General features: G+C 38.1%; 2 protein-coding genes across 2 annotated transcripts in view; one reads left to right on the forward strand and one right to left on the reverse strand.

Moving 5' to 3' along the window:
* LOC308056098 (uncharacterized protein) overlaps positions 1-27,394 on the forward strand; it is a 153,409-nt gene extending 126,015 nt beyond the window's left edge. The window contains exon 7 of the mRNA XM_080370944.1: positions 2,746-27,394. The gene's annotated coding sequence lies outside the window, so the exon portion shown is untranslated. The remainder of the gene's footprint in view (positions 1-2,745) is intronic.
* MCC (MCC regulator of WNT signaling pathway) overlaps positions 1-27,459 on the reverse strand; it is a 715,741-nt gene that overhangs the window by 404,061 nt on the left and 284,221 nt on the right. The window lies entirely within an intron of this gene.

A 27,459-nucleotide genomic window follows, 5' to 3' on the forward strand; every position in this document is an offset into this window, starting at 1 on the left:
CTAAAAAAAAAAACCCAAACAAGCAAGCAGACAAGTGGACACCCCCCCACCCCAGCCCCCCACCCCCCACCCCTCCACTGCCTTGAAAGAGCATTTTTGTATAGGGAATAGAAAGGAAACCTACACTTAAGTCTTCTGAGTTCTTGCTTTATCTTGTAGGAGAAATCTTGCTGCAGAACTAGGTACTATAATAAGAATTTGGGTCATATTAATCTGAAGCACCTTAAGATCCATATTCAACCCAATTTTGTTGCAACTTCTGCACCATTTTCTCTTGTGTGTGATGAGCTCCTTGACAGCATCAGAGTCTGTACCATGTGTGCCATCCAGACTTGAAGAACAGAGATCTGCAAGCTATGCAACATCACCAGTGGCTTTCTCAAAAAATGCAAGCTTAATTCTAAGGAATTACTTTAGGTGCATTTTCTCTTTCAAAATCAGGGAAAGGCTGACGAGGGATACAACCTTGATGAAAGTCAAATAAGAGATTAATGGATTTTCAGAAAAAAATTGCTTAACATCCCTATTCAAAAAGAAATTTGGTGTCACCTCCTGTACAAGCTGGTCTCCATTCATAATGCTTACACCTGTATAGCACTGCCTACCCACTGTGAGAATCACAAAATCACTTCTAAGAAGGTGATGAGATATTCCAAATCAGTGGTAGTAAGAACATACCACTATGCATAATGGGCCCCAGGAGAAATGAAAAGAAACCTTCTTCACAGTATGCATTCTAACTGCTTCCTCCTAGAAGTATCTGGTTTATATCTCTAAATATATTCAAGTACTATTATGGTTATGTATTCTTGAAAAACCTTTAGTTGTAGCTACAGCAGCAGCCAGTGTTATACAGCCAATTACCATACACAGTACTTGTGTGAACATACACAAAGTATTTAATAACTTTAGAACCTTTCACATAAATGAGTCCTTGGAAACAACAGTTTTATAATGACATTGAATTTCATCCCCCAAGTTACTGATACAATTTTTCTCTGGACAGTAAGCCACCATAGTAGGCAATCCATAGACATTCACGATTTACATCCATTTACATTCACGATTAAGATACTATAAATTTCTGTGTGGAAGTGTTAGAGTATATGGCTACTTGTATAATATTAGGTTATTTTGGCTAGAGTAGCAGCTGACAATTCTCTTTGGAGAGACTATTCTGCCAAGCATGGTGTGAAAAGGAAAACAGAAGGCAAGTCTTACTGCAAATATTTTATATTTTATGTTTCTCATAAGTCATAATTGATCTAAACTTCTTGGCTTTTCACTTGTCTTCCCATGGTTTTCTGAAGGGATTTACTTTATTAGTTCATGCCAGAAAATGGGATCCCTAAGATGCCCAAGGTGAACTTTTAAAAAACACGTTACATTTTCCAAGATATTATTCTCACTTATGTAAGACAGCATAAAAAATGAACAAAAAACCCTAAATCCCCAACACCCCCAAAAGACCACGATCATATGGAGAAGTAATTAAATTAAGCCCATGGGACTAGACTATTAATCATGTGACTTTTATAATTGAAAGCTTTTTTCCTTTTATGATGGCAGGGATGGTTAACAGTTGCTTTTCAGTAAAAGACTAAGATTTTTTTGAAAAGAGACATATTCAGTAAGCAAGTTGTATTTCTGTTCTTATTTAACCATGCAAGGGGAAGTGACAGAATGACCTATTATGCCAGTTGGTGTTTGAATATGTACAGTCACAATCCTTCTCCAGGGTGTATCAAACTAGACTTCAAAGAATAATTGGAAATTATATAATACAGCTTTGAGAAGAAATAGTAGCATTCTAACGGACTATGCAAGCAATTTAATATGGCTGTTGCCATTACTTCTGAAATTTTACAGTCATTATGGAGATCTATGGATGTCAGTTCCTCAAGACCAAGTGAAAGGCTAACGATAAGATTGGTCATGTGTTGGGAATAGAATCTGATCTATTTCAAAAGACAAAAAGTATATTGGGTATGCATATTCTTATTCCAGAGTAATGGTGGTTCATACACTGTACATGGATGGAGAAGTTCATGCAAGAAGCAGGGAAAAAATATTTAGATTTTTATTTCAACTCAGACTGTCTATGAATTTAGTTTGGCAAGGATTACTTGTTTTTCTACATAATTTCTTTTTTACTGGAAAGGAAGTTGTAACTGGGACTAGACTGACTACCAGTTAGAAAAATCTTCTTTTCGTTGTTCAGAAGTTATGGTTAAAGAAGGAGTAATTCAAATTAACCATAAACTTTAACATTAATATTTTTCTTAACCATTAACTGTTACATCTTCTCTCAACTAATCACAAATTCATCATGATTTAGAACCTCTTTGAAAGATAAGAAGCTAAAGCTCAACACTATTTAGTAATCTCATTAGGAAAAATACTCCTCCCTGACAGAAGTTAAAAGCCATTCATGTGATAGAGGTCATTATTCTCAATAATTACAACAAGCATTAGATTATTTATTTTTTAAAAGTACCCACCTTATATAATCTGTCCTTAAAAAGCTGTATTTGCTACATTATGCTGGTTTATATTTGTAATTTATCTTGCATTTCATAAAATTACGTTATACAAATGATTTTAAAAATTACTTTGTCTCAAAAATGGCCTATGCCTTCCTGAACTTATATATAAAATACACATAGGTTTATAAGTATATATATATACACACACACTTATGTATACATGTATAGGTGTTGTTGACTCAATCTCCATCCAACACAGGAAGACATGGTAGGTTGGAAAAGCTGAAGACTGAACCAATGTCTCTACCATTCTCTGAAGTCAAAACAAATGATAGGAAGGTGCTGAAGGTAGTCTAAAATGGGGAAGTCCATTAGTCACCAAATTAGACAAGAAAGTCTTGGACCTGCGACATCAACTGCCTAGCAACTTGCTACATTTTAGAAGATAGTGGTACTCATTGGGACACCAGCTAGAAAACATGTCACCAACCAATTTGACATGAAGAATGTCTCCTCAAATGTAATGATGTTCAGAAGGACATTTTCTATCAGTTAAATTCTCTGTCAAGAAATACGTAAGAGCTGTGTGACTTCTGTTTAAAACTGTGGAACATGATTTGAATCTCACAGCCACACAGCCTGGGAGTGAAAGGGGTCTCCTCGGGGGTCTCCAGCAAGTATGTTGGTTCCTCAGGCAGAGGAGGAGTTTGGTCTATCTCTTCCTGGTTAACTGGTTATTCCTGGTTGAGTGAAAATAGCACACTGGGCCCTTTGCCCCCCTGCCCCTTTGTTCAAAGCAGAACAGGAGCACTGTATCAGTCTCATGTGTTTTTGCAGACTGGAAAGCATTTCCTGCCCAGAACTAGTTCTAGACGAATAGTCTTCTTAAAAGTCAACTTCTACTAATTACAAGGCTTCTGTACATCTCTGGCTTTATAGCAGTTTTTCTGGGAACTCTAAAAATTAGTTTGTTTGGATTCCCCACCTACTGCTGTTTTTAAGCAGTATGCAAACTCTACTTTTTACCATGTAACATTTTAAGCCCATGTCTTGCTGTCATACCAAATAAAAGGAAAACAGCTTGAAGCAGCCAGCTCCTTCATCCTGAAGCAGCCTACACTTCATACCACTTGGAGTATTCAGTTAACAATGATTTCCTTTCTTCAGAAGAACTGCAAAACTAAGCAGCTTTTAGCCTGATGTTACATATTAGCAGATCAGCTGTAAAGAGATATACTTTAAATAGTTTCCCTTTTCACTTCACGTTTGTATACATAATTTAGACAATTCTGGTTATTAATCTGGTGTTAGAGCAAATGAGTGGCTGGTTAAAGGTTACAGATCAGATTTGTGATCTTATCTAATTATAGGTACTTGAAAGCTGGGCATCTTATCTAAGCTGGTTGAATGGGCTCCTTCCACAGTCAGTAAAGTAGCCATCCTTGAATGAGAACACATTCTACCATCCTGTTCCTCAACCTGAATCCTGCTCTGGGAATATATATTTCATTATAATGATCACAGAAGGAGTTTTGGTCCCTAACTTGTACATGGTTACAATTAGATGATAGGAATCCTATTTTGTCTCTTAAGAAAATAGAGGAAATAATATCTTACATTTCACACAATAGATTGATGGTGGTTGTTGTTTTCATTTATTTGTTTCATGATTTCTCATCTTTAAAGTCATTCAAAATGGAAAGAGATATAGCATGTTTTGTGCATGGAAAAAAAGAGTAAATTCAGGTCAGGTTTAGTCTGATAACAAAGTGGCTTTTCCTAAAAGGCATGCAGTACCTTGCTGGAGAGTCAACAATGGACTCTGGGCTACCATCACAGTGTAGTTATTCAAAGACATGGCAGAAGGAATCATGTAACAGAGAAAAGAAAATTAATATTTTCCCCACTATGACTCTCCTTTCTTCTAGTGCACGTAACAAAGAGAAAATTTGCTCCCCACCCTGCTTCCTTCTAAAAATGGCTCCTTGGAGCTTTTGTTTTCATTGAAGCAGATAGAAACAGCTACAATTTCTGTCCAGGGAACGACACACACCCTTGTGGCCAACAATTCTGCATTCAAAAAGGAATGAAACTGATTTTCATGTTAAATTATTGCTGTCATATTTGCTGCCTGTCAGTGAGAAGACAGATTTGTGAACAAGTGTTTTTTGAAAATGAGACTGTCTTATTAAATATGTATATCATGTATATCTGTAAATCATACTTTCAGTTCATGTAAATAGTGCTGTCAATAGAACTATGCATCTTATGTCTGATCTTCCATCCCTCCGTTTGTACCAGAAAGAGCAAGCCATTAATGAGGGTTTCAGTCGTAACAGAACAACTTCATGATATGATAATATAGTGAAAAATAAACAATTGCTACTTTTAAGTTTCCCTTGGGTGCATTTGCAAAGTTGGTGCTCATGGGTGAGCTGACTTTCATGACCCCAGAGACTGAAAACTGGTATTAAATCCATTGAGCATCTAAACTACCCTGAATACAGGATTGCTAAATTCTTGGTTGAGATGCTGTGGCACTTACTACTTTGGTACGTGATTGCTTGAAATTATTCAAGTTCTTCAATACAAGGAACAAAACAACTCACAAAACCATGTGAATGCACACTTAGAATGCTTCTTGCCTCAGGAAGTGCGCAGTCTAATGCAAAAGACAACTGAGACTTGACAAGAAAATACTAAGAAATGAGACCACATAGCAAGCAGATGTGTGGTTTCCACACAACAGCAACTCTGTCTGCTGCCACAACATCTTGCAAACACTTGAATGGAAAAGAGTGTTGGAAGAATGAGCATGAAACATGGTTGTAGATGCTTGCAGAGAGCTCCTCCCAAATGTAAGTAAACACATGAGAGAAAGTGCAGCTCTTGTCTTGAAACAAATCTCATAAATTAATAGAACTTCTAAGAAGGCCTGTTCAGAAGCAGGGTTTGATTTCTCAATACCAAGTAATAAACAAAAGACAAGCAAGGCAACTTGAGTGCTTTGGAAGTGAAGATTATGAGTTTATGATTGACATTATAGAGAAACACCTCAGAGAGATGAAGAGAGAGAGTTGATCTTTGTGCATTCTGCACTGCTATCAAGTATCTCTCAAGGCCAGAGAAAAGCCTATTGCTGTAAGCAAGTGGTAAGGAGTTGATGGCCCAGATAAGGATTTGAGCTGTGTGGCTGCACAAGAAAATGTATTCTGCAGGAAAATACTTGCAGAATATCTGCAGAAAATATCTGCAGAAAAGTCTTCAATACATGCACCTTGGATGTCAGAACCTCAAGAGGGATAAGCAAGCAAAACAGCTGTAAAGAGATGAAGGAAAGATGAGCTGGGAAGAGGGCAATTATGTTGCACTTCATCAGTATGTCTCATTGACACACTGTAGAGTGAGAAGTGCAGGAGGAGATGGCAATTTGAAGAGTGAGTCTGTAGTGAGGTGAAGGAGCAAGGGAGAAGCACAGTTAGTTATCAGCGATGGTAGAAAAGCAGGAGTTGGCAGAACAAATCCCTAATGCAGCACTAAACACAGTGTGAGACTGACAGCAGAGCAGGAGCACAGATATAGTCACCCAGAGACAAAACAGAGCCCACAAGAGGAGACAAGGTTGCAAGCTTGTAGAGTGAAACTTTTGGGATGGGGACAGAGACCCCAAAATATAAAGATGAGAAAAAAATAAGAGTTTGCAAGAATGTTAATGAAACCAAAGACAACATGTAGATTGCTGAGAGGACATGAGAAAGCACCAAAGCTAGAAGCCAAGAAGTCATGAAAAGACAAAGTGACAGGTACAGTGATAGCCCTCAACCCAAAATGATCAGAGGGAATGGTTTATGATCAAAGTGGGAGGACTCAGCACAACAGGTAAAAATGAAGCCTTACAGGTGAGTGCAAGAGCTGAATTGGAGCTGCAGCCCTCATAAAGAGGGTAAAGGTAAAGCTCAGGACACAGGTGAGTCAGCACTGAAGTTCACTGTGGAGAAGGGCTGGAGACTGCCAGGGAGCAGAGACTGCTTTATGCATTGTTGAAACAAAACAAAATTCTCCGCAAAGCCAGCTGCCCTGGCAAATTGTGGAGTCAGACAGTATCAGCAGCTTCAAAGAGGGACTGGACAAATTCATAGACAACTGCATCATAAAAGATACTAATGGGAAAAGGCAGGGTGCACTCTCTTTAACATCATAGTACTGGATACATGGCACTCCTCCAGTTACTCATTTGAAATGGCCGGTCAAACCATTTCTGAGAAGAAAATTTTAATCAAATGTAGCTAAACCACAGAAAGTTTCTATGGGCATTACAGAATATTTTTCTGCCAACTTAACTCTGGAAACTGACAGGATTATTCTTTTCTGAAACTTCTCAAAGAACAAATAGTTATTGCCTGAGTTGAAAGTGGCATGAGAAATAGAGAATAACAGAATAATAACAAAAGCATTAGTGAGGAATCAACCATCACTAGAAAACATCATCCAGTCTAGGATAAAACCAGAGAAAGTACTTATAGGGTAAATGAATTTATTGATTTTTTTGTTGTTTTGCTTGGCATCTAGCAAAAAGGGACTTGTATCACCTATTTAATTGTTACTAAGTTTTATTACATAAACCATCTTGCAAAATAATTGCTGGTATAAATGTTAGTTTTAGCTGATTGACCTCAGGAGACTCCTCTTTTCTGTGAAGGTACTGAGGGTGAGGGGAGGGAGATAAATGCTCTGTTTTCTGTGCAACTCCATCAGTATGACTTTCAAGGAACATTAAGTCTGTTCTTGCACACCTCTCAGGAACAATTCCAGAAGAAAATCATGCACACAATTTTTGAAGACATTAATCTCCCCACTGACACAGAAGAGCAGGTACGGCCCTTTGACTTGGAGATGGGATTACAGATTTGCCTATTGAAGACACAGAAAAATAAGAAAAGAGTAAAACAAAAGGACAACACTAATAAGGACAGGGCTTGAGAGTCTTACTTTAGGATGGCTCTATGCATAAGTAAATCAGCCTTCATTACACAAATTAATACAGTGCTTAAAGACACCTTAACCCCACTTTGTTAACCCCACAGCCCTCTGTGTTTTTCCTCCTGTGTTTGCACAGACTTTTCTTCAAAGTGTGTTTTTAGTCCAGGTGTAAATCAAAGGCAACCTGAGAAATGCAAGCACAGGACTGGAGAGAAACAGGGTTGGGAGGTTAGGAGGTTACTGCAGCTATTTAAGCAGTATTTAATATTTAAATATTAACTATTTAAGCAGTTAATTACCTGCAATGCAAATCTAAGCATGTATTTTGATCTAGTCTTTTACGCAAGCATGCAAGTCATTCACGTGTTTTGCATATTTAAAGTAGAGACTTAAGTTTTTCATGGGCCAGGGCTTTGGTCCATGCAATGGAAGTATGAAATCTCAAGATCCTTCTATGCCTTTGCCATTGTTTTCCAACAGGTTTACAGTGAAGAAAACAGAAAATAGAAGACCATATCTGATGAGCTAATGTTTGCAACAAAACTAAGCCTAAAAGAGTAGCACAAATTAGAAGTAGTTTAATAGCAATTTACAAGTATTCCTTGTAACGTAACATCTGATCTCTGCATTCCAAATCCAGGACATCCAGCTTTTACCTTTTATTTTTATTTATACGTGCAGCACTCTTTACAACTCCTATGTTTGATCCAGCCCAAAGCTGATGAATTTTCATTTTCTTACAATCTTATAATCAAAAAGTGGAGGACATAGCAAAGATATTAGCAACAAGTTGTCCTCTTGCATTGCAGGAATTAGAGTCCTTTTGAATTCCAGGAATATAACCATCTTTCCATTATAAACTTTTTAATAGTCATTACTAGGCAGAGGTATTAGGAAAGCAGTAGAAGAGTAGCTGAGAGTGTTATGACAGAAGTCTGGAATTAAATTCACTTGAAAAGTGTAAGAGTGATGATATAGTCCTGAACAAGCACCGGTCATAACAGTTAAGTTATTTCACAATTAAAATTAGGTGTGTAATTGCACATATATTTACACATCTCCCAGGAGCACTTCCAGAAGTTTTGCCTCAGCAAACAGTATAATCAGCTGTACTTATCACCATGTTCTGTTTAGTATTTAAGGTGTATCTTTCATTGATAAATGTGCATAGGCAGAAAGATGGAAAGAAAATTTGTGTCTTCCTCAAGTATTGTCAAGAGACTGAAAAACAGAGAAGTAAAATCTGGTGGCACACTACCTTATCTCCTAGAATTGTCTCATACTCCTACAAAAAGATTCCAGCTTCACAGATAACACACATGTACTTACAGGAGAATAAACCCCCCCACATAAATGCAGTCAAGAACCAAACCAAATGAACAAAAATGTCTAATCATTTTTCTGGGTAGTTCCCTACTTAAAAGCCTCACTTCTGCTATATCGGTCTTCTCTCTGATATTTACAGGAAAGTCAAGAATTTTCTAAGGCAAAGATGCCAAGATCAAAAAGCTAGCTAACTCGATAGACAGACAATCAGGTAGATAGACAGAGATAGAAATAGATAATAAATGGAAGTACTTCCTTGACATCCTTTGTCACTTAATCCCTAGAATTATCAAAGCGAGTTTCTGTAAGAAGGTGAACAACAGGGCACTGTAGTGGGTTCAGCTGTTACACTGGCTAAATTCACCAACCATACTACATTACATCCTGAACATTATTGGGCAGGCTTGGGCCCATGTTGCCTATCCCACAATACACTGGCTAGAATATAAATCAGCATTATATAAAAAAAAAAATAAATCATTTGACAACACACAAACGTATAATTTATTCAAAGCATCACTTCTTATATTTTATGGCTAAATAAAATGCAACATTACTGATTTCCTGTAAGACTCAACTTTTCCATTTGCATGCTACAGATGCATAAGCTATTAATTTATTTCTGAAAATCATAAAATCCTTTAACTGTATAAAAGGATAAGAACAATCAGGATCCCTAGACTAAATACATGTATTTTAAAAAAAATGATTAAGAAGTTCAAGATTCTGGTCTGCACTAACAGACTGGCAGACTTGCTGGCAGACAGCAGTTGTAGATGAACAGCAGAGCTGTGTTTTAGCTTAGCCAGAAATTCAAGTGTTTTGAAAGAAAAGACACTGGCAAGTCCACTCCACTGTTGATAGTCTTCCTACACATTTACCATAGTTTAAACCAAGGGACAGAGAAAGTTCAACCAATTGCCTGAGAAAGAGCAAACAGACCCCTTCTTTCAGAGGACCAGAGGGTACAACGCCAAGACATATGGACAAACACAGAAGCATGACAGCAGCAACACAGCAGTATTTGTTTGAATGCATTCCAGCTTCAGCTGACCTGAGGAACTGTACTTCAGCATCTACTCCAGGGTTATTAGTGCAGTTAAAACCTGCCCTAGTGCCTGGGCTGGTTCTTAAGCTACCAAGAATCAAAGCAGTATTACTTATTCCAAGAATGTACAGACACTTCACACTATGTGCTTCCTCACTGCCTAAGCAACACAAGCCCATTCAAGGCAGCAAAGGTCCCTTCATAAAGCCATGCCTGAGTACTGTATAGATTCCCATACATACAGGCTTTGTTGAGATTTGAGTCAAAGTAATTCAAACCATTAACAACTTCATCAAATCAGAGCCAGACTATCCAGAACTTTGCTGAATCTGTCACTTCAGTTTGCAAGTACATGAAGAGTACATGCAAGTACATAAAATATTCAAGCAATGGCAAAGCTGTAAAATCCATACCAAAATACCATCCAGAAGTTTCTGAAACTGGGAGAGGATCTCAGGCTAGTGCAGCAAGCCAGCAACATTATCATCAACATGAAATAGCAGCAACACATCCAGCAACACTCACATTTGTAAGGCACAGAACCTTCAAGCAAAGATGATAGGACAAAAGGAAACAGTCTAAAATTGCACCAGAGGAGGTTTAGATTAGAGATTAAGAAAAATCTCTTCACTGAAAGGATTATCAAGCATTGGAACGATCTGCCCAGGGAAGCAGTTGAGTCACCATCCATGGAGCCATTAAAAAGACATATAGATGTGGCACTTAGGGACATGGTTTACTGGTGGACTTCGCAGTGCTGGGTTTATGGTTGGAGTCAATGGTCTAAAAGGTCTTTTTTAATCTATTCTATGATTCTGTAGAAAAGACATGCTGCCTTACCTTCCAGTCTCAGCAACTGCAACAAAATTTCCACAAAGCTCCTAAAAAGCTCCTAAGCAGCAGGTGGCCTCAACACACCAGTGAGCAGAGTACTTAATCTCACTGTCTAGTGCTTTAGCACAGACTTGTTTAGTTCTACATACTTCATAACATGATCAGTCAATCAAATTGGATTGTAGACACAACATGCCTTCACAGATATATCTAATCAAGTAACAGTAATAAGAAAGAGATTAATGACTCCAAACAGATGTAAAATCCCTTCACTAAATGCAGCAGAAATAATCCCAACAAGTTTATTAATGTTGATATCTAATTAAGTTTTCAAAGTATGCAAAATTAAGACTCAAAAGGGAATGTCAGTACAATTTGATGCCAGAAACAAGATTTTTGGCTCTTTGGAGAACAAATTAATGACTTTATGAAAGAAAGACTCTGTTGAATGAGTATCCCCTGAAGAAGAGCATGGTGTGTGTTGAATCATGTTATGTACAATGATATTTTCTTCGGATTTACTGCATGGATTTAGTCTCTTGTTATGTGAATGTCCTTTAATGTGCTAGTTAAAACTGCACATTTTATTGCCTAAAGTCCCAGAGATACATAGGGCTTTCTGCCTTCTAGGGCATGGAAGAGGAGAGAACACTGTAAAAGATGTAAGTAGATGTAATAGATCTCCGTCTCAAAAAGGTGAGGGGGAAAAAAATAAGCAAATTGGCTGATTGAAATAAGAAACTTCACTCTCAGTCTGATTAATTGTTACAAATGGTTTCCTGATATGTTTTTAAAAATCTACTTCTAAAGTAGATGTAAGTGCCCTTCCCAGCTCTGATGATGCCTGAATTATTACGCATTAGTATGTTACTTGGCTGCTAATGACTGTCATTGGAAGAAAAGTTGTTTCTGCTGATGTTCTTCCTTCATCTTAATTGTTCTTACTAGCATTTGTAGATATGTGGTTTACCTCCCAGCAGAGCCGGACAAATTATGTAATGAGACAACAGACTTGGGTATTTCCAAATTACTTCCAAAGTAGCAACAACAAATAGTAAGGTGTTCAAGGTACTGAATAAAAATTGAATGGGAAACAAACTCATGATCAACAAAGTTAATGGGTTTCAGACTGGAGAGCCAAAGATTGACAGAAATTCACCAAACATTACACAGAGATAGTAAAAGAGAAATTCTTCTAGTATTGCTATATATGAAGCAAAAAGAAGGAAACACCTGGTCAGAGATTAATAAATGTAAACTAAAATATACTGATGCAGCTGTGCTGGTTTTTGCTGGGATAGAGTTAATTTTCTTCGTAATAGCTGGTATGGGGCTGTGTTTTGGATTTGTGCTGGAAACAGGGTTGATAACACAGGGATGTGGTAGGTGCTTACACAGCCCCAAGGTCTTTTTTGCTCCTCACCCCACCCCACCAGTGAGCAGGCTGGGGTTGCACGAGGGGTTGGGAGGTAGCACAGCCGGGACATCTGATCCCAACTGACCAAAGGGATATTCCATGCCATATGGTGTCGTGCTCAGCAGATAAAGCTGGGAGAAGTAGAAGGGGTGGGGGTTTGGGACGGGAATGTTGGCAGCTATGGCACTTGTCTTCCCAAGTAACTGTTACGCATGATGGAGCCCAGCTTTCCTGGAGGTGGCTGAACACCTGCCTGCCCATGGGAAGCAGTGTATGAATTTCTTGTTTTGCTTTGCTTTCATGCGCAGCTTTTGCTTTGCTTGTTAAACTGTCTTTATGTCAGCCCATGAGTTTTCTCACTGCTACTTTTTTGATCCTTTCCCCCATCCCACCATAGCTGGGGAGTGAGTGAGCAGCTGCGAGGGGCTTAGTTGCTGGGCAGGGTTAAACCGTGACAATGCTAAGAACAGACTCAACTACTTTCATAAATTGAACACTCACAGATCTTTAAAAATTAAAACTGCCAAAATACCTTCATCCTGCACATTCTTATACTTGTGTTGTGTGTACCCAACAGGAGCTCACTTTGTCCCAGGATAACTCATCAAGTGCTGTAATTCCTCTAATCCAAAGGTCACAGTTAGTCACACAGTCTTTAGATGTGAAATATTACTTCTTTGTCTGTATTCAGCACATTTAAAAGTTAATTAACAATAAAACATTGCTTTCAAAGCCAGTTGCAGTACTTTTCCCAGCTAGATGAATCCCACCATGACAAGAAAGCCAAAATACCTGTATGCAGCACTAATGATTAGCAGAAATTTAATATTCTCTAATTAAATAAACCATAAGCCCAAGGCTATAAAAGGTTTGTAAGTCCAAATCTGAAATATTTTGGTGCTCTTGTATTTCTTGTTTCACTAAACCATTTTGCTAGGAAAAGACATTTTGAAATACCATGTACCTTTGATCTTTGATTCCTCATGCAAACCTGCCTAAAGGATTGTAGCTGTAATATTCACTTTCAAATTCTGGACTGCTTTGCAAGAGTATCTTCATAGGTCTCATTAAGTTTAAATTAGAGTAGACCTTGAGAAAAACATCTACTTGTCTTCCTACACCAAACATTGTTTTGTTCTCCACTGCTGATAAACTTCATGGCAAATAAGGAGGTTCGCTGATTCACAGAGCAGCTAAATTGTTTACCTGTAAAAACACACACAGTCCACATTTTCTCCCACTGGCTTGCTCACTTAAAAGTACATTAAAATCAGTGACACTAAGATTTGGGCTATAATCAAGGAGTAATCATATGTATATAAACCCAGTTCTAGTTAAATCTGAACTACAGTAATTTTGAAACAAACCGAAAGGAGAAACAAACATTGCAAATGACTACATACATGTTAAACTTATCAGCTATGAGTGGTCTCATTAAGTTCATGGCAGACAATAAAGCACATGCATATCTGCAGAGTACAGATCTAGAGCTGGGACTTGGTGACTGAAAACAGACTGAAGTAAAATGTTACAAAGCAGTGTATAAAAAAAAATACTTCAAAATTATTTGAATTCCAACTCACCTGCTAAGATCTGAATTCAAATTTGAATTATTTTTTCCATATCCCTGAAGATCTCAATTAGTCCAAGAAATACAGCCCTCGTCCTGAAGGCAGGCAACTGTATAATTTCATTCTGACCAAGAAAACTTACAGCATTAAATTACACTGATTTTGGCATAGAAAAAAATCTTTTTGCTTAATACAAACCCACATTCATTTATCATATGAATACAAAGCCTGGTCTTGTGCCTTCCCAGTGGAATTGTTCACTTATGTAAGCGCTAAAGAATCAACATATGACCTAATGGTATTTTAGGTTATTGCTTGGTTATCTTTTCACAGTTTTCTTTAAGTTTCTTCTATTGTCACCTTTCTTAAAAGCCTGTGGTAGCTGGTGGTATCACTCCTCAGGAACAGGAAGTCTATTCAGAATATTATGCCAACATAACTCTAAAAACTCAGGATGATAGGCGGGATATGACTGATGTTCAGTTTTTAACAAAACCAGTGTTTTCAATACTCAGGAAATTTCTGAGGCACACAGCAGAAGGCTGGTGTTTGCAAAGACTGCTCTAGCTCTTGTCTCTGTGATTAAAATCTATGCATCATTTGCAAAATAAGAGAGAGAGAAAGTAAGAACAGCTTGGAAAACAACTAAACTATGTTATCTTAAGGTAGGTTTTAAACTTCCTTTCTGAACTACTACTAGTTTTGTGACAGTCTTGGACATTTTACAACTAATAAGCTTATCTCCAGGAACACCTGACAGATTTGATGTTACTTTGCTGACAAGTAAAACAAAAACATTACTTCTAAAGAAGGATGTGTAGATAGTCCAGGAACAGGCAATTACTTTGAAAATTCGGAAGACGACCAAGAAAATCAATTAATTAAAAATGTAGGAATTACAGGGGGGAAAATGATGGCCAAATGAGGGCAAGTTATATTTTCATAAGTTAGACAGGACAGGTATCTAAATAGATATTACTGTTCACATTGTTCTACTACAGGTAGAAAAAAATCTCTATTATGAACTGTGTTTAGTGAAAAATACTGAGTGAATTTGCTGATACAGTAATTTTGCATTACAAATACCTTATATTGTTATTAATCTAAAGTTTATATGAGAAAACAAGAGTCTTAGAGAGATAAATCCCTGGTTCCTGCTGTATGATCCAGAAGAAAACAGACTCATAAAGCTGCTGACTGTAAAGAAGAGAGACATGAAAAGTTCCCACTCCATCAAAGCAGCACTGCTTCAAAGTTCCCTTTTTATCAATAGAAAACTCTACGCAAAAAAATTAACTTTTAAAGGGATTTACTAACAATGCATATGAAGGAATAGAACAAAAGATTGAGAAAAGAGCATTAGGTCACTTTAGTTTTGGCTGCCAAGTATTTTTCCTGACCATAACCGATACTAGTATATCTGGATTTCTAAACATATGATGTACATATGTTTTACTCTCATATACCATCTCATGCACAATTTTCCTGAAACTTAGCAATCTGTGGCAAATATGATAATTTTACAGGGTAGAACAGTTGGAAGTAAGAAGTTAATGACTACAGCAATATACATGCAGCCTGCAAAAGCCACCTAGCCTTTTATTTTTTTTGTTTCTGATTGTAGATTGTAGATAAGATTGAAGAATCTTTTCTTTATAATACTATAATTAAATTTATTAGAGTGGTTAAATGAGAAAACTTAATTAATTTTCCTACTTTGATTTAGAATGCTTTATACAGATACATAATGTATATAAATTTAGGACACTACAAAGTAATCTTTTCCTCCTATTAAATACAATTCTATTTTTAATGGCCATAATAATTATCAGATCCCCTCAACTGTATTGTTTGATTTAAGTTCATATAATGAGCACTGAATATTAAAGCGTGCTACATAATGCAGGCTATTTTCATAGCCAGTTCCGGTCTTCTGGATGGTATAGACAAAGGTGATTTTTTCTAGCCAAGGGTTCGTGAAACAAAAAGCATGTAAAGCAAAGCTTGCCAAGTGACAGGAGAAGAAGGACAAGGATGCCTTCTGGGAGGGATCCCCTAGCACATATCCAGAGGCAATTCTGCAGGAGCTGTTAGTGGAGGCTTTCTGGGTCCACCCCAGGAATCCTAGGCTATGGGATGCAAATATCTCATGGTCCCCAGCGGTTTGTTGAGAACAGCTGCCTGTTCTGCCTGTCTCTAGAATCAGCCCTGCTTATCGTAGAACAACTCTGCAAGGAGAGCAGTGGCTGAGAGAACCTGTGTGCACACACCCTGAGTACTCGCCGAAGCCCACCCATGGTATCGCTGCGGTGCAGCTCACCTCAGCTGCCCTGCTGGAAGAGACATGCCCTGAATGGTGTCATAACCAAGGTTAAGCCAGGGCCCTGGCACTGACACCCACTGCTACCAAACTGCCCTTGTACAATCTCCCTGCTCCCCACAAAAACCATATCCCAGACTGCTGCACATGATTCTTAATGCTGCATACATGCTGGCTTTGCAGAGTTTTATGTTATCCACAGAAAGAGAGTAATCAACATCAGCCACCGCACTTGTAAATTCAGACACTGGCCATCCGGACCCTGTGGAATAACCTTTGCTTTCACAACTGATAAAATACTTCAGGAACTAAAAAGGCTGAATGTCTTGTACACGAGTGCAATTAATGTTTGAAGATGCTAAATGAGCCACCTGTGGGTGAGACAAGAATAAAAGGAGCTGCATCATCTGCACTTGTGGGAAGATGGACACTGTTGAGCAAAGATGTCCAGAAAAGGGCAAGGAGAGGGCTGAAAACTATTTCAGAGATAGACTTCGAAATATATTAAAGCTGGGTACAATTTCAGGCTTATTAATGTTCAGCATTTGAGAAAGCTTTCTCTTGTCTAAGTTCTAAACATCATATTCAACTACTAACGTAGTGAAACTAATCTTCTTTCTGTGAATCAGATAGGAAAGTAAAGTAGTGAGTAATTTTGTTTTTTTCACTTCTCCAAACTCCTAGCAGATCCAGCAGCAGTGCATTTATTCAGGGCAGCACTTTTTTTACCGGAGAATACCTTTTATGTGCATGTTTATGAGACCAGGAGAACCGTAAGGTGCTGTGCACACATGCTATGAGAAATGATCCTCTCAGAGGCCAGAGAGCATAAGTCAGAAACTGAAAAGAAGTTTTGGAATTATGCTTTGAGTGAATTAATAGAGCTGACTGTGTTCCTTTATTATTAACATAAATCCAAAGTGCCACATACTGCCAGGGTCAACATAATGCAGAACATTTTGGCATTACTGATTTTAATTGCTTACAGACAAAATATTTTTCTGAAATTGTTACCTACGAGTATCGAATATATATGGGACCATCAACACATTTTTTTCAGGATGATCTTCAAAAGTTTTCAGGAACTAGTCGAGGTTCTCACAATATTATTGACATAAATGTGAATTAATACAAACTCAAAGACAGAAGCTAGAGAAGACTGGCAAACGGCAGGGGTGAGAAGGTGTGAGTAAATTTTACCTCAGCAAGCCTCTCCCCTTCTTTGTGATGCAGGAGCTAAATTTAACCAGACAAGTTTTCAGATTTCTGGTTGTGGTGGGTGTTTAAAAAAGAGAAAAAGTACCTGCTTTGCCCATGAATCAATGACAGCCCAGTTTTGTGAGCCTGCCTGAAGATTCCTTTCTTCCTCTCTCATCACAGGTTTCAGCAGCCCTCTACTCCTGACTTATTCTTGAGCTGTACCATGTTTTTCCACCTGTAGAAGAAGGAAGACCACCTAAGGGCGGTAGCAGGAGTGGGGGAAAAAAAGTCACTAAAATGAATGAGCTGGTGTAGCCCATCATTAAAAGTGATACATAAATGTGATACATAAAAGAAGTGCACTGCCCACTTCTGCAGAAGAGAACTGTTTCATGTGAATTCTCATCCACCTGTTCCCTTTTAATTTCCATTGTCTGCATGACATGAGGCACCTGGTTGTTTTGAACACCTCCAGTGAAATAAAATTCCATCTGTGAATTTCAGAGCTTTACAAGAATTCAAGATCAGGACTTCCACCAGTCACCTGGTTTTGCTAATGAGGTTTCTGTGGGTTGGGGAGGTGGCGAAAGGTATAGGACACAACAGCCACTTTAAGATGTTCACAAACCAAGGGAAAAAAGCCTTGTTATTATTCAAGACTTCAAAAAAACATAGTCTTGAAGTTCTATGATTTTTTAGTACGCTTGCTGTTAAGTTCTGACACGTCTTTGATGGGTACTGTGAATTTTCCTAATCATTCTAAGGAAAAACTGTCATTTGACTGATTTTTCTTTCTTATAGTTATAAAAGGATAATGGCATTACTCTGCAAAGCTTTCACATCGTGGCCTGAATTCTCAAAATACTTAATCCCTACTCAGAATATAAATGTGCTGCTTCTAGGTTTCACTCTTTGTGCTAATGACTTGAACCATGATTCATAGCTTCCCCCAATTTTGATTCACAGAACTGAGCATTCTGCTTGCCTTCTGTTATATCAAGCCATCTGTTTGCTTTAAGGCAACCTAGACTCATTATTTGTGAATGACTCTTACTAAGAACAGAGACAGAATTAAGACTAACAGGAGAAAACTGGAGAAAACATGATGCTAAATGTGCTCAGATATTTAGGGGTCAGACAAGCAGTATCTGTCAGGCAATCTTACACATTCCATCTGATATAATAATTTCAGTGTGAAGAAAGAACATGTTTTGCAAATCTTTTGCTATACAGGCAGTAACATAGTTAAGTATCATCTTTGGTTCTTCTCCATGTAAAACTAACTATACAGGGCAATGTGAATTCAGACAAGGCAAACCTTCCTAATCAAAGCTATGGCTCATCTCCATAGCTGGAGATATTCACACAAATGATACAAGTCAGCAGTACAAATAAAGCTGTCAGGAAACTGGTAGAGCATAGCCAGGTCACCCTGAACTGAAACTTCTACCTCAACACTTACGCATTGGAGAGGGTGTGTTAATGATATTCTTCTATCTCTATTGACTTCTTACATCCACCAGTTGTATGTCAGTAGTCATCTCCATTTAGTTCAAGAATATTACTGCTGCTGAAACAGAGGAATTGGGAACTGTAATGTCTTCCACTGTTTGTGGCACAAACAAAGGAGTTACACAGTGAGAATATGAAAGAATTCTAAACTGATATGAGGACAATCTTAAGTTGAGTCTTCAAAGACTGAAGTCCTTCTGTTCCTTGAGAAATGACCGACAAAGGAAAGAATGATGAGCTGACTCAGCTAAGCAGTTTTGCAAACCTCATGTTAACTCATATGACAAAATTCAGCTTCACAGACTTCAGTTTCAAATGTGGCATTTCAGCTAGAAATTTCCCATACTACATTTTGAAACCAATTTTACACCATTGGCACAAAGGACAGCTTGCAACTGGAAATGTTGCTGTTCACTTTCAGCTACACACTAAAAGAAATGACTACTTGTTTTCATTTGTGTATACTAGCTAATCCTGTTGAGAATACCAACGAAGCAAACATTTTTCTCTACTACTTCAGTATTAAAATGCTGTGTTTAGGACAATTTGCTGGCAAATTTTCTCTTTATCTGTATATTTGTTAATGTTTTTTAGGCAGAATTTTCCATCTACCTGTATCAAAAGCTTTTCCCTCCTTTAAAATAATACTTGTTGTACAAGTGAGGTCTTTCTGCATGGAAAAATTGGTTAATTTTATTAATTCTTAACTCATAGTTCACATATAAAAAGAGAAACTGCAAAATCTTAAAATTTTTGTTCTTTTTTTTAGATAATTTTATACTTGTGGTAAAAAAGATTCCAGTTTTTCTGCTGGGGTTCTAGCCAATGCCTCACTTTTTTCATCAATAAATGAAACACAGTGATAATTTTTGCAACTCTGGGCATTTTCTTCAAGATGTTGATTAACAGTTTTCTCAAGGAATCAGTAAAAACCTTGACTCAGAAGAATTAATCACACATGTGGTGTTGGGTTGGACAATGCTTGCTCCTGAGGGCTTTTAAAATCCAGTTGCCAGAGATACAGCATCTGACTTTTTCTCCACTAACAACAGACAGAGCTTTCTCATTCTGGGATTTTCTAACTGGTATTCTGGGATACATTCACTGGTATAGTTCTTTCAGTAGCATAATTCAGTTGACTTTGATTACTGATATGAATTATTATAAAATGAACTGAAGTATTTTTTTGAGTGGTTAATTTTGATTCCCACTATTTAAGCTTCCTGACCTTCAGTCCACTAGTTACTGTAAGTATGCTTTCTTTTTACATTTTGTAAAACTCTTTCTTCCAAAATCACATGATGTCCATTTCTAGGACCATTGTGTTACCATCAGAAGAATATAGTTGGCTCGATAAATATGGATTTACTTTCTGGTATTATCATCTCCAGCAATCTCTAGTAAATTTATGACTCCATGTACTTCCTACTTTTTCATGTACGGTAGCATTATTCATTATGCCAGAAAAGTGAAGAAGTTATTTACAGAAGAATATATATTGGAATCTTTTAAACAGAATAATTATATTGCTAGAGGAATACCAGTACAATTTTCCATCATGTGCACTCTCATTCCAAAATAAAAACGTCTACATCAGCAGTTACGTTGTCAAAGTTATACTTGTATAATTGCACAATTAAAAATATACGACTGTTGTTAATAAGGGAATTGACTTTATTAACCTCAGCAGAAAGGCTAAGATGAGTTTGGTTCTTCATATGTATGTACCAATACATTTATTCTCTACTATTAAAAAATCACCCCAATAAATACTTTTCACATAAGCATGCAACAGATGCTAACTAACTGCTGCTGCACCAAACTCAACAAGATTGAGAAAACCCTTTTCTATCAGCAGTCTACCGGGCCACTCTCAATCCAGCTGCCAGTCGCTCCCTTATGCAAGGGATGAGACACCTCCAGCCTGGGATCAAAGGAGCAAATTCCTGCCAGGAAGGGCAGAATCATTCCCAGTACTCTCCAAGAATAATTAAGTATTAAAAATTGAATGCAGTACGTGTTTATAATGACATCCAGCATTTAAAGGTATCAGAGCTGGCCTTTGACAAGCTGGTGGAACTGGCAGATTGTTGGTCTTGCCTTATTTGTCTTTGAAGGGCATGCTCAGCACACACAACCCAGATCTGCCCTTTGTGGGAGAAGGGTGTTGGGAGGAGCGTGACCCCGTGTTCAGCACAGAGCATGCTCAGGACCTGCACAGAGGCACTTAGGCAGTGGGCTGCTTCTACATGCTGTCCTCAAGGAGAAACTCACCTGGCACACTGCAAAACGTGTTGAGGCCTTTCACAGTGCTGATGTGCTGATTTTTCCTCAACTGCATCCAGTCCGTCTGTGAATCAGAGAATAGCCTAACATGCTAGGCAGAAATGGACAATTTCAGAAACAATTTGCATTTGGACAGCCAATTTCCATTTCTGATCCATTTGCATCTTCCTAGGGCTGAAGGAAAAATGAGGTCATATAGAGCACAGAAGAGTCATTACAGCATTTGAGCAGAGGGGCTATGTGTGCTTTAAAAATAACTGTTTAGGAGAAACCAATTTACTTCTAGTGAAATTAAAAAATCCTTGAGCCCCTCAGAACCTACTCAAAAAGAGCCTGTGATGAATTGCTGTGACAATTTACTTCCTCCTCACACCATCCTGGCTCCTATTCATTACCTGAAGATTTACATTTGTGCTACAGTAGAAGCCTGCTAAATGCATAACCGTATCTATAAATTAATTCACTTAGAACATCTCTGTCTATCACAGAAGATTTTTTATAGGGCTGTATTACCAAAATAGTTATGCTTTCTTGTGCATCAAATGTTGTGGCTATCCAGTACAGCTCTTTATAATGGAGGTTAATTTTTCCTGGTGTTTTAGACAGAAACTAGGAATCAAACAGTCTTATGCAGCAAAATTTTGGTGAAGAAGATTTACGGTGGAGCCAAATGAAGCACCTACATCCCTTGCAAAGAGGACAGTATGTGATTCTCTCTTAACAGGACAGCCTTTTCAGAAACCAGAGCCTTCATAGCAGAAGCTATTACAGCAGCTTTTCACAATGGCATATTAGACAAATGCAAATGCCAGTGTCATGTAGACTAAATCACTTAGACAGCAGTGCACGCTTTTCCTTTCAGAAGCCTACGCACCTGCTCTGGCCGTACTGCCAGAAACAATATCATGCTGTTCTCTACATCTCTGGGTTTGAAGTTTTACATTAAGCAGCAAACACTGCCAAGATACTGGAGAAATATGGCAATATTAAGAAGAATGTATTCATTCTAAAACTCAAAGGAAAGAGGCACAAACTGGAAATGCATCAGCTTTGCTTTTGAATAACTTTGTACAAGCTGGCTGATTTTAGTAACTCAAAACTTTGTCTTCTTTTAACTTATTTTCCCATCATTGTAAGTAAGGAATTTTGATATGTTCAGTCTTTTGTAAATCTTAGAAATCTATCTAGATATTACCTCAGAAATTCTCCTAGATATTTTAAGCTAAGAGGTAGAATGTTAAATATTTACAACAGTTACTGCTGCCCCTTTAACAATAAGCCAAATAACATACATCAGACTATTTCGTTTTGCAGTGTCACAATGAGCTATTTTGGTTTACACTTGACTTTTCCATAGTTCAGAGCTTTATTTCCCGCCACCCCCCCACCCCCCCACCCCCCCCTTCTAGACTTTGATCTGACATTTCCAAGCAACTCTTTGGGAGTGCAGCGAAGAATACAGGAAGGCAGCAGGAACAGAAAACTTATCATTAGAAGACAGCAAGAGTCAACGAGCCTGGAAAAACAGCTGTTCATACATGTTGTATCTTAACAACTCAGAAGTCATTTGTCAAGCATGGCTAATATGCAAATATCTGACAGAACAGTGAGCCACAAGGTCACCTTTGAAAAGAAGAATTTGAAAGACCACTGCAGCTAATAGCCTCTTAGGTAGGATGCTCAAAAAAAATGAAGTAAAATTGTATATGGAAAGATGGTTGAGTAAGAAAAAATGGGGAAAATAGGGTATTATGAAGAAACTGGATTAACAAGGAAATCCTACATGACCTATAATAATTTGCGCCAATCTTCAGAGATTTTGAACATAAACCTTCAGAACTGTAATTTTACAGATTGAACTGGATTATTGTTCTTTCTCCATCTTGTTTCTATTTGATATTCTTGCAGTATCAGGGCTTGTTTCATTGTGATGTCCAGGTAATGAATCTGAGATCTGAATAGCAATGTCTGTATCTGGCATTAACAGACAGAAAGGCTTACTAAATGTATCTTGTAATCTCTGTCTTTCAATTTACACTTTCCAAATGGTATGCTGTCATCATTAGTTATGTTAAAAAATAAATACAAATGTTTTGACATAATAAAATAATACACATCTCAAATAACTGTCTGATCAGACTCATCTTATTACTTGTCACTCATTACTTTTATCTCTTTTCTGAAAAGGATAAACTGTGCCTATCAAAATCAGCTGAAAATAACTTGCTTTCAGGATTCTAAGAGGGAAAATAATTTACATGTAACTGTAAAAAGTATGAGCCATTGAAAAAATTTGAAATTGTCCTTTAGCGTTTATTTCCCTCTATCAAATCACTGAATAATGTTAACAGGAAGCAGATTTTCAGTTAATGCCCTGAAGAACTTTAATCTTAAAAGACACATCCAGAAAGCATAGAGATGGCACAGAGACGCTGACAGATACCCCATTTTCTTTCCACAGGAGGAAAGGATAAATGAGATGAGGAATAGGAAGCTCTCTAAATAACTGAGTATTTATGCAAAAGTGATAGGTGCCCTTAACACTTAAAATAAATGTACAGCTGACCATGCATAACATTGGAAACTCAGCATTAGCCAAAGTATTTTCACTGTTTTGGTATTAAAAATGAAAATCAGTAGCTTTCCCAATTTCTTTAATCCATGCTCTGAAAAATGTTTGGAAAAAGTAAGTTTGCCCGCAGGAAGAAGCGCTGTGAAAGATATGCTTGTAGTTGTGTGTGCCAGGAATACCTTTGCAGCCCACTTGAACACTCTTGAAGCTGTTGCACTCTGCTCTCTCTGCTAAGGGCTGGACTCAGAAGTTTCTCCAAACCCCTTTTGTGCCAGGCACCTAAACACCTCTAAACATAAGCCGCATACTCCCTAGATAATTCAGCAGCTAGCTAGTAGAACTGATTCTAAAATTCCTGTTGGAATTTCACATGAATTTTGTTTCCTAATCAGATGAATTCAGAATAATAGTTTAGGACCAATATTCAGCCTAATTTAGAATACTACAGCAAGGTCTAGACACCTGATTTTTACGAGATTCCCTCTACAATTCTCCTTCCCGTCTTCCTATTTTTGTCCTAATATCAAAGGTAAAAAATTCCCCCTAATTCTTTATATGGATCTGTTCCAGACCTTCAACATCAGCCTGAGAAAGTCTTCTGTGGGTCTAAAGTACTCAGCATAGATGCCTTTGATGATACCATCAACACAGAGAAATAAATAAGTATATTATTGCCATGATAACATGGACTTAAACTTCAGTTAGACTTTGCTGTGGCCCTTTGAAAAGGAGGAAGTCTCAAACAGCAGAAAGCAAAGACAACCTATAAGTAGACAGGTGTTTTCATACTAACATTTCGAGGATTGAACATCGTGCTAAACTCGAAGTAGCTCAATAATGTGTGAACAAAGAACGGAGGCTACATTCATCATTTAACTTGGTGTGAAGGTCTAATGTGTGAACATTTAAAACTGAGACTTGGAAGCTTTCTCTGATTTTCAGCTGGCACAGTTCCTGCTTTTAATATAGTTGTATATAAACAGAGAGGGACAGGGAAGTAATGTAATGGCTATCTGGAGATCAGACAAAATTTCTTTAGAGAAAGGAGACACAATGTCATGAATCTCTGGAGTTTGCATTTACCAGATAGAGACTGGAAGAGGGAATCTGGTGCTTCCTGGGAAAATGAAAGGTTTCCTAGCTGCCTAGTATTATAGTCTGAAAGAGCAGATAGCAGGCTGGAAAGAAAGAATGCCATTCAGCAGTCCCTCAGCTGATCACTAGGCTGGAAAATAAACACTGTAATGCAGCAGCTATCTGTGGGAAAAGATAATGTTGAGGAGGAACAAAAGCCACAGGAGCAAAATTCTTGTATTTTTAATAGGTAGGTGGACAGAAAAATCTTCAGAAGACTTTGGCCATGCTCAGTGTGACTCCTTCTGAGACATGAGTGCCTTAAATGTGTGGACAAGGGGCATAATACAATGCAGAAGCAGCAGTTCCTGAAGGACAAGTTGTCCCTCTGTGGAAATGAGTTTCCCTTCGCTGCAAGCTGTCAGTTTACCTCTGCTGCCTTGCAGCTCTCAAGTCTACTGCCTTCTGGGACATTTCAAAATAAGTTTTATGGGAAACTTAAGGGTTCACTGCTATTTCATCATACTATGGGTTCCACCGTGGGAAAGTGTGGCCCAGCCCGTTGTATCTTCATATGTATGTGTGTGCTGCTCTGTAAGTAGCACCTGGAGTGTTAAAACAGCCTCTTTGCTGTTTATGTTCGCAAACATAGATATGAGGTACTCAAATAATGTAGGTTGGTCTAGATGCTGGTCATGGTGAGGTTTTGCACAGGCGTTACCCAGCATGACACTTGTCACACCCTTACAAGACATCTCACAGTTGTTATCATTCTTAGGATCCCATGCTGCACGTAACTGCCCTTCTCAGCCTCTGAGCAGCTGATCTTGGCTGCTCTAACAGATCTCCATAGACGTTGGCAGGTTTTGGTAAAAATAACCCACCACTCAGCCTCAGTAGAAGTCAGTCACTGGTTAAACAATGGGAATGTGGTTCCTGGTGACCTGGTTTCATCTGGGATAGAGTTAATTTTCTTCTTAGTAGTTAGTACAGTGCTGTGTTTTGGCTTTGATGTGAGAGCAATGTTGGTAGGACACTGATGTTTTAGTTGTTGCTGGGTGATGTTTATACTAAATCAAGGACTTTTCAGTTCCTTGGGCCCTGCCAGCCAGAGGGCTGGAGGGACATGGGGAATTGGGAGGGGACATAGCCAGGACAGGTGACCCAAGCTACCTAAAGGGATATTCCATATCATATGACAACATGCTGAGTACATAAACTGGGGGAAGAAGAAGGAAGGGGGGGACATGTGGCATTATGGCGTTTGTCTTCCTGAGTAACCATCACACGGGATGGAGCCCGGCTTCCCCGGGGATGGCTGAGCACCTGCCTGCCCGTGGGAAGCGGTGAATGAATTCCTTGCTCTGCTTTCCTTGCATGTGTGGCTTTTGCTTTACCTATTAAATTGCTCTTATCTCAACCCTTAAGTTTTACATTCCTTTCCAATTCTCCTCCCCATCCCTCCGGGTGTGGGGGGGAGTGAGCAAGCGGCTGTGAGGTGCTGAGTTGCCAGCCAGGGTTAAACCATGACACTGGTTAAACAATGCAAATAGCTGTTTCATCTCCTGTACGTGTCCTGGCATAATGATTCAACCACTGCATACCAGTTGAAACCAAGTCACTCAAACAAACAAAATAAAATGTCAGCTATTTAGAACTAAACTTAGGGGACATAACAATAATGCTACTTAGGTATGCTGCTTTATAGAGTCTCAAAAGGAGATACTACAAACTGTGCTAGAGATGCAAGAACATCTGTCTCAGATCACAGGTATCAGGCTGTTCAGAGTTAAATGGCAGACAATTTTCATCTAGAAATTACTTTCCATTCAAAAAGTCTGAGAACACTTTAACAGAGAGGATAAGAAGAAAATTAAACAAAACAAAGCAACAGCAGCAAGAATTAAAAGAAAGTGGCCAAAACACAGAAAAGAAATTTAGGCAGTGGGGAATAGCTTTTTGATAACTTACTTGCTGGCAACTTGGGCCAGACCAAGGATCTACCTCATGGCATCTGGCTGTCCTTCCCTGCATTTTGGAGAGTGAGGTTAAAGGAGACAACCTGATCATTTAGTCTGAGTTTCTGTAATACGTATTCCATCATAAAACCTTGCATCAGGCCCAAAGACTACAGAGCAAATGATTTACTCTTAAAACACAGCCAGAAAACAAGGTAAGAAGAGAAGGTACCAGTGCCAGAGACCAAGTAAGTGACAGTCAGAAAGGCAGAGGAAGCTAAACCCTTTGGCAGAAAAAAACCCCCAAACAACCCTAAACCTAACAGCTGCATGAATGTATTAAAGTTTAGCCTTGGTGTATTCTCAGAGGATGCATTTTATGATACCCAGAATTTTCTGTGAGAAAGGCAACATTTTTTACAGATCTGATACGAGGTTTGGACATACATGTTGAATTAAACAATATTCTGTTTTAAGTAATTATGGCTTTTATCTCTAAGAAAAACAAACTAAAATAATAGATGTGCTATTTTTGATTATAAGTTGCCAAAACTTCTCTGTTGCTAATGTTTTCTGTGCTTCAGCCTGTGAAATAGTGAATGCTCTCAACTGCGTGTTCAGTCCCTCACCCTCATAGGATAAATACTGAAGCCAGACAGAATCCTGCATTAGCTCTTTTTAGCAAAGCTAGTCTTAGAAGTATTGGATAGCATGATGTGCTACATAGCAAGCACAATAAAACAATCACCTTATATCCCTGTCCCATAAGAAGTCATTCTGCTAAAATAAATCAAAATAAATAAATAATAATAATTAAAAATAATAATTAAAAAAAGCCACAACAAAACCCCCAAAACAAAAGCCTTCTAGTCAGC

The sequence above is a fragment of the Falco punctatus genome, assembly GCF_963210335.1.
Source record: "Falco punctatus genome assembly, chromosome: Z".
Lineage (NCBI taxonomy): Eukaryota > Metazoa > Chordata > Aves > Falconiformes > Falconidae > Falco > Falco punctatus.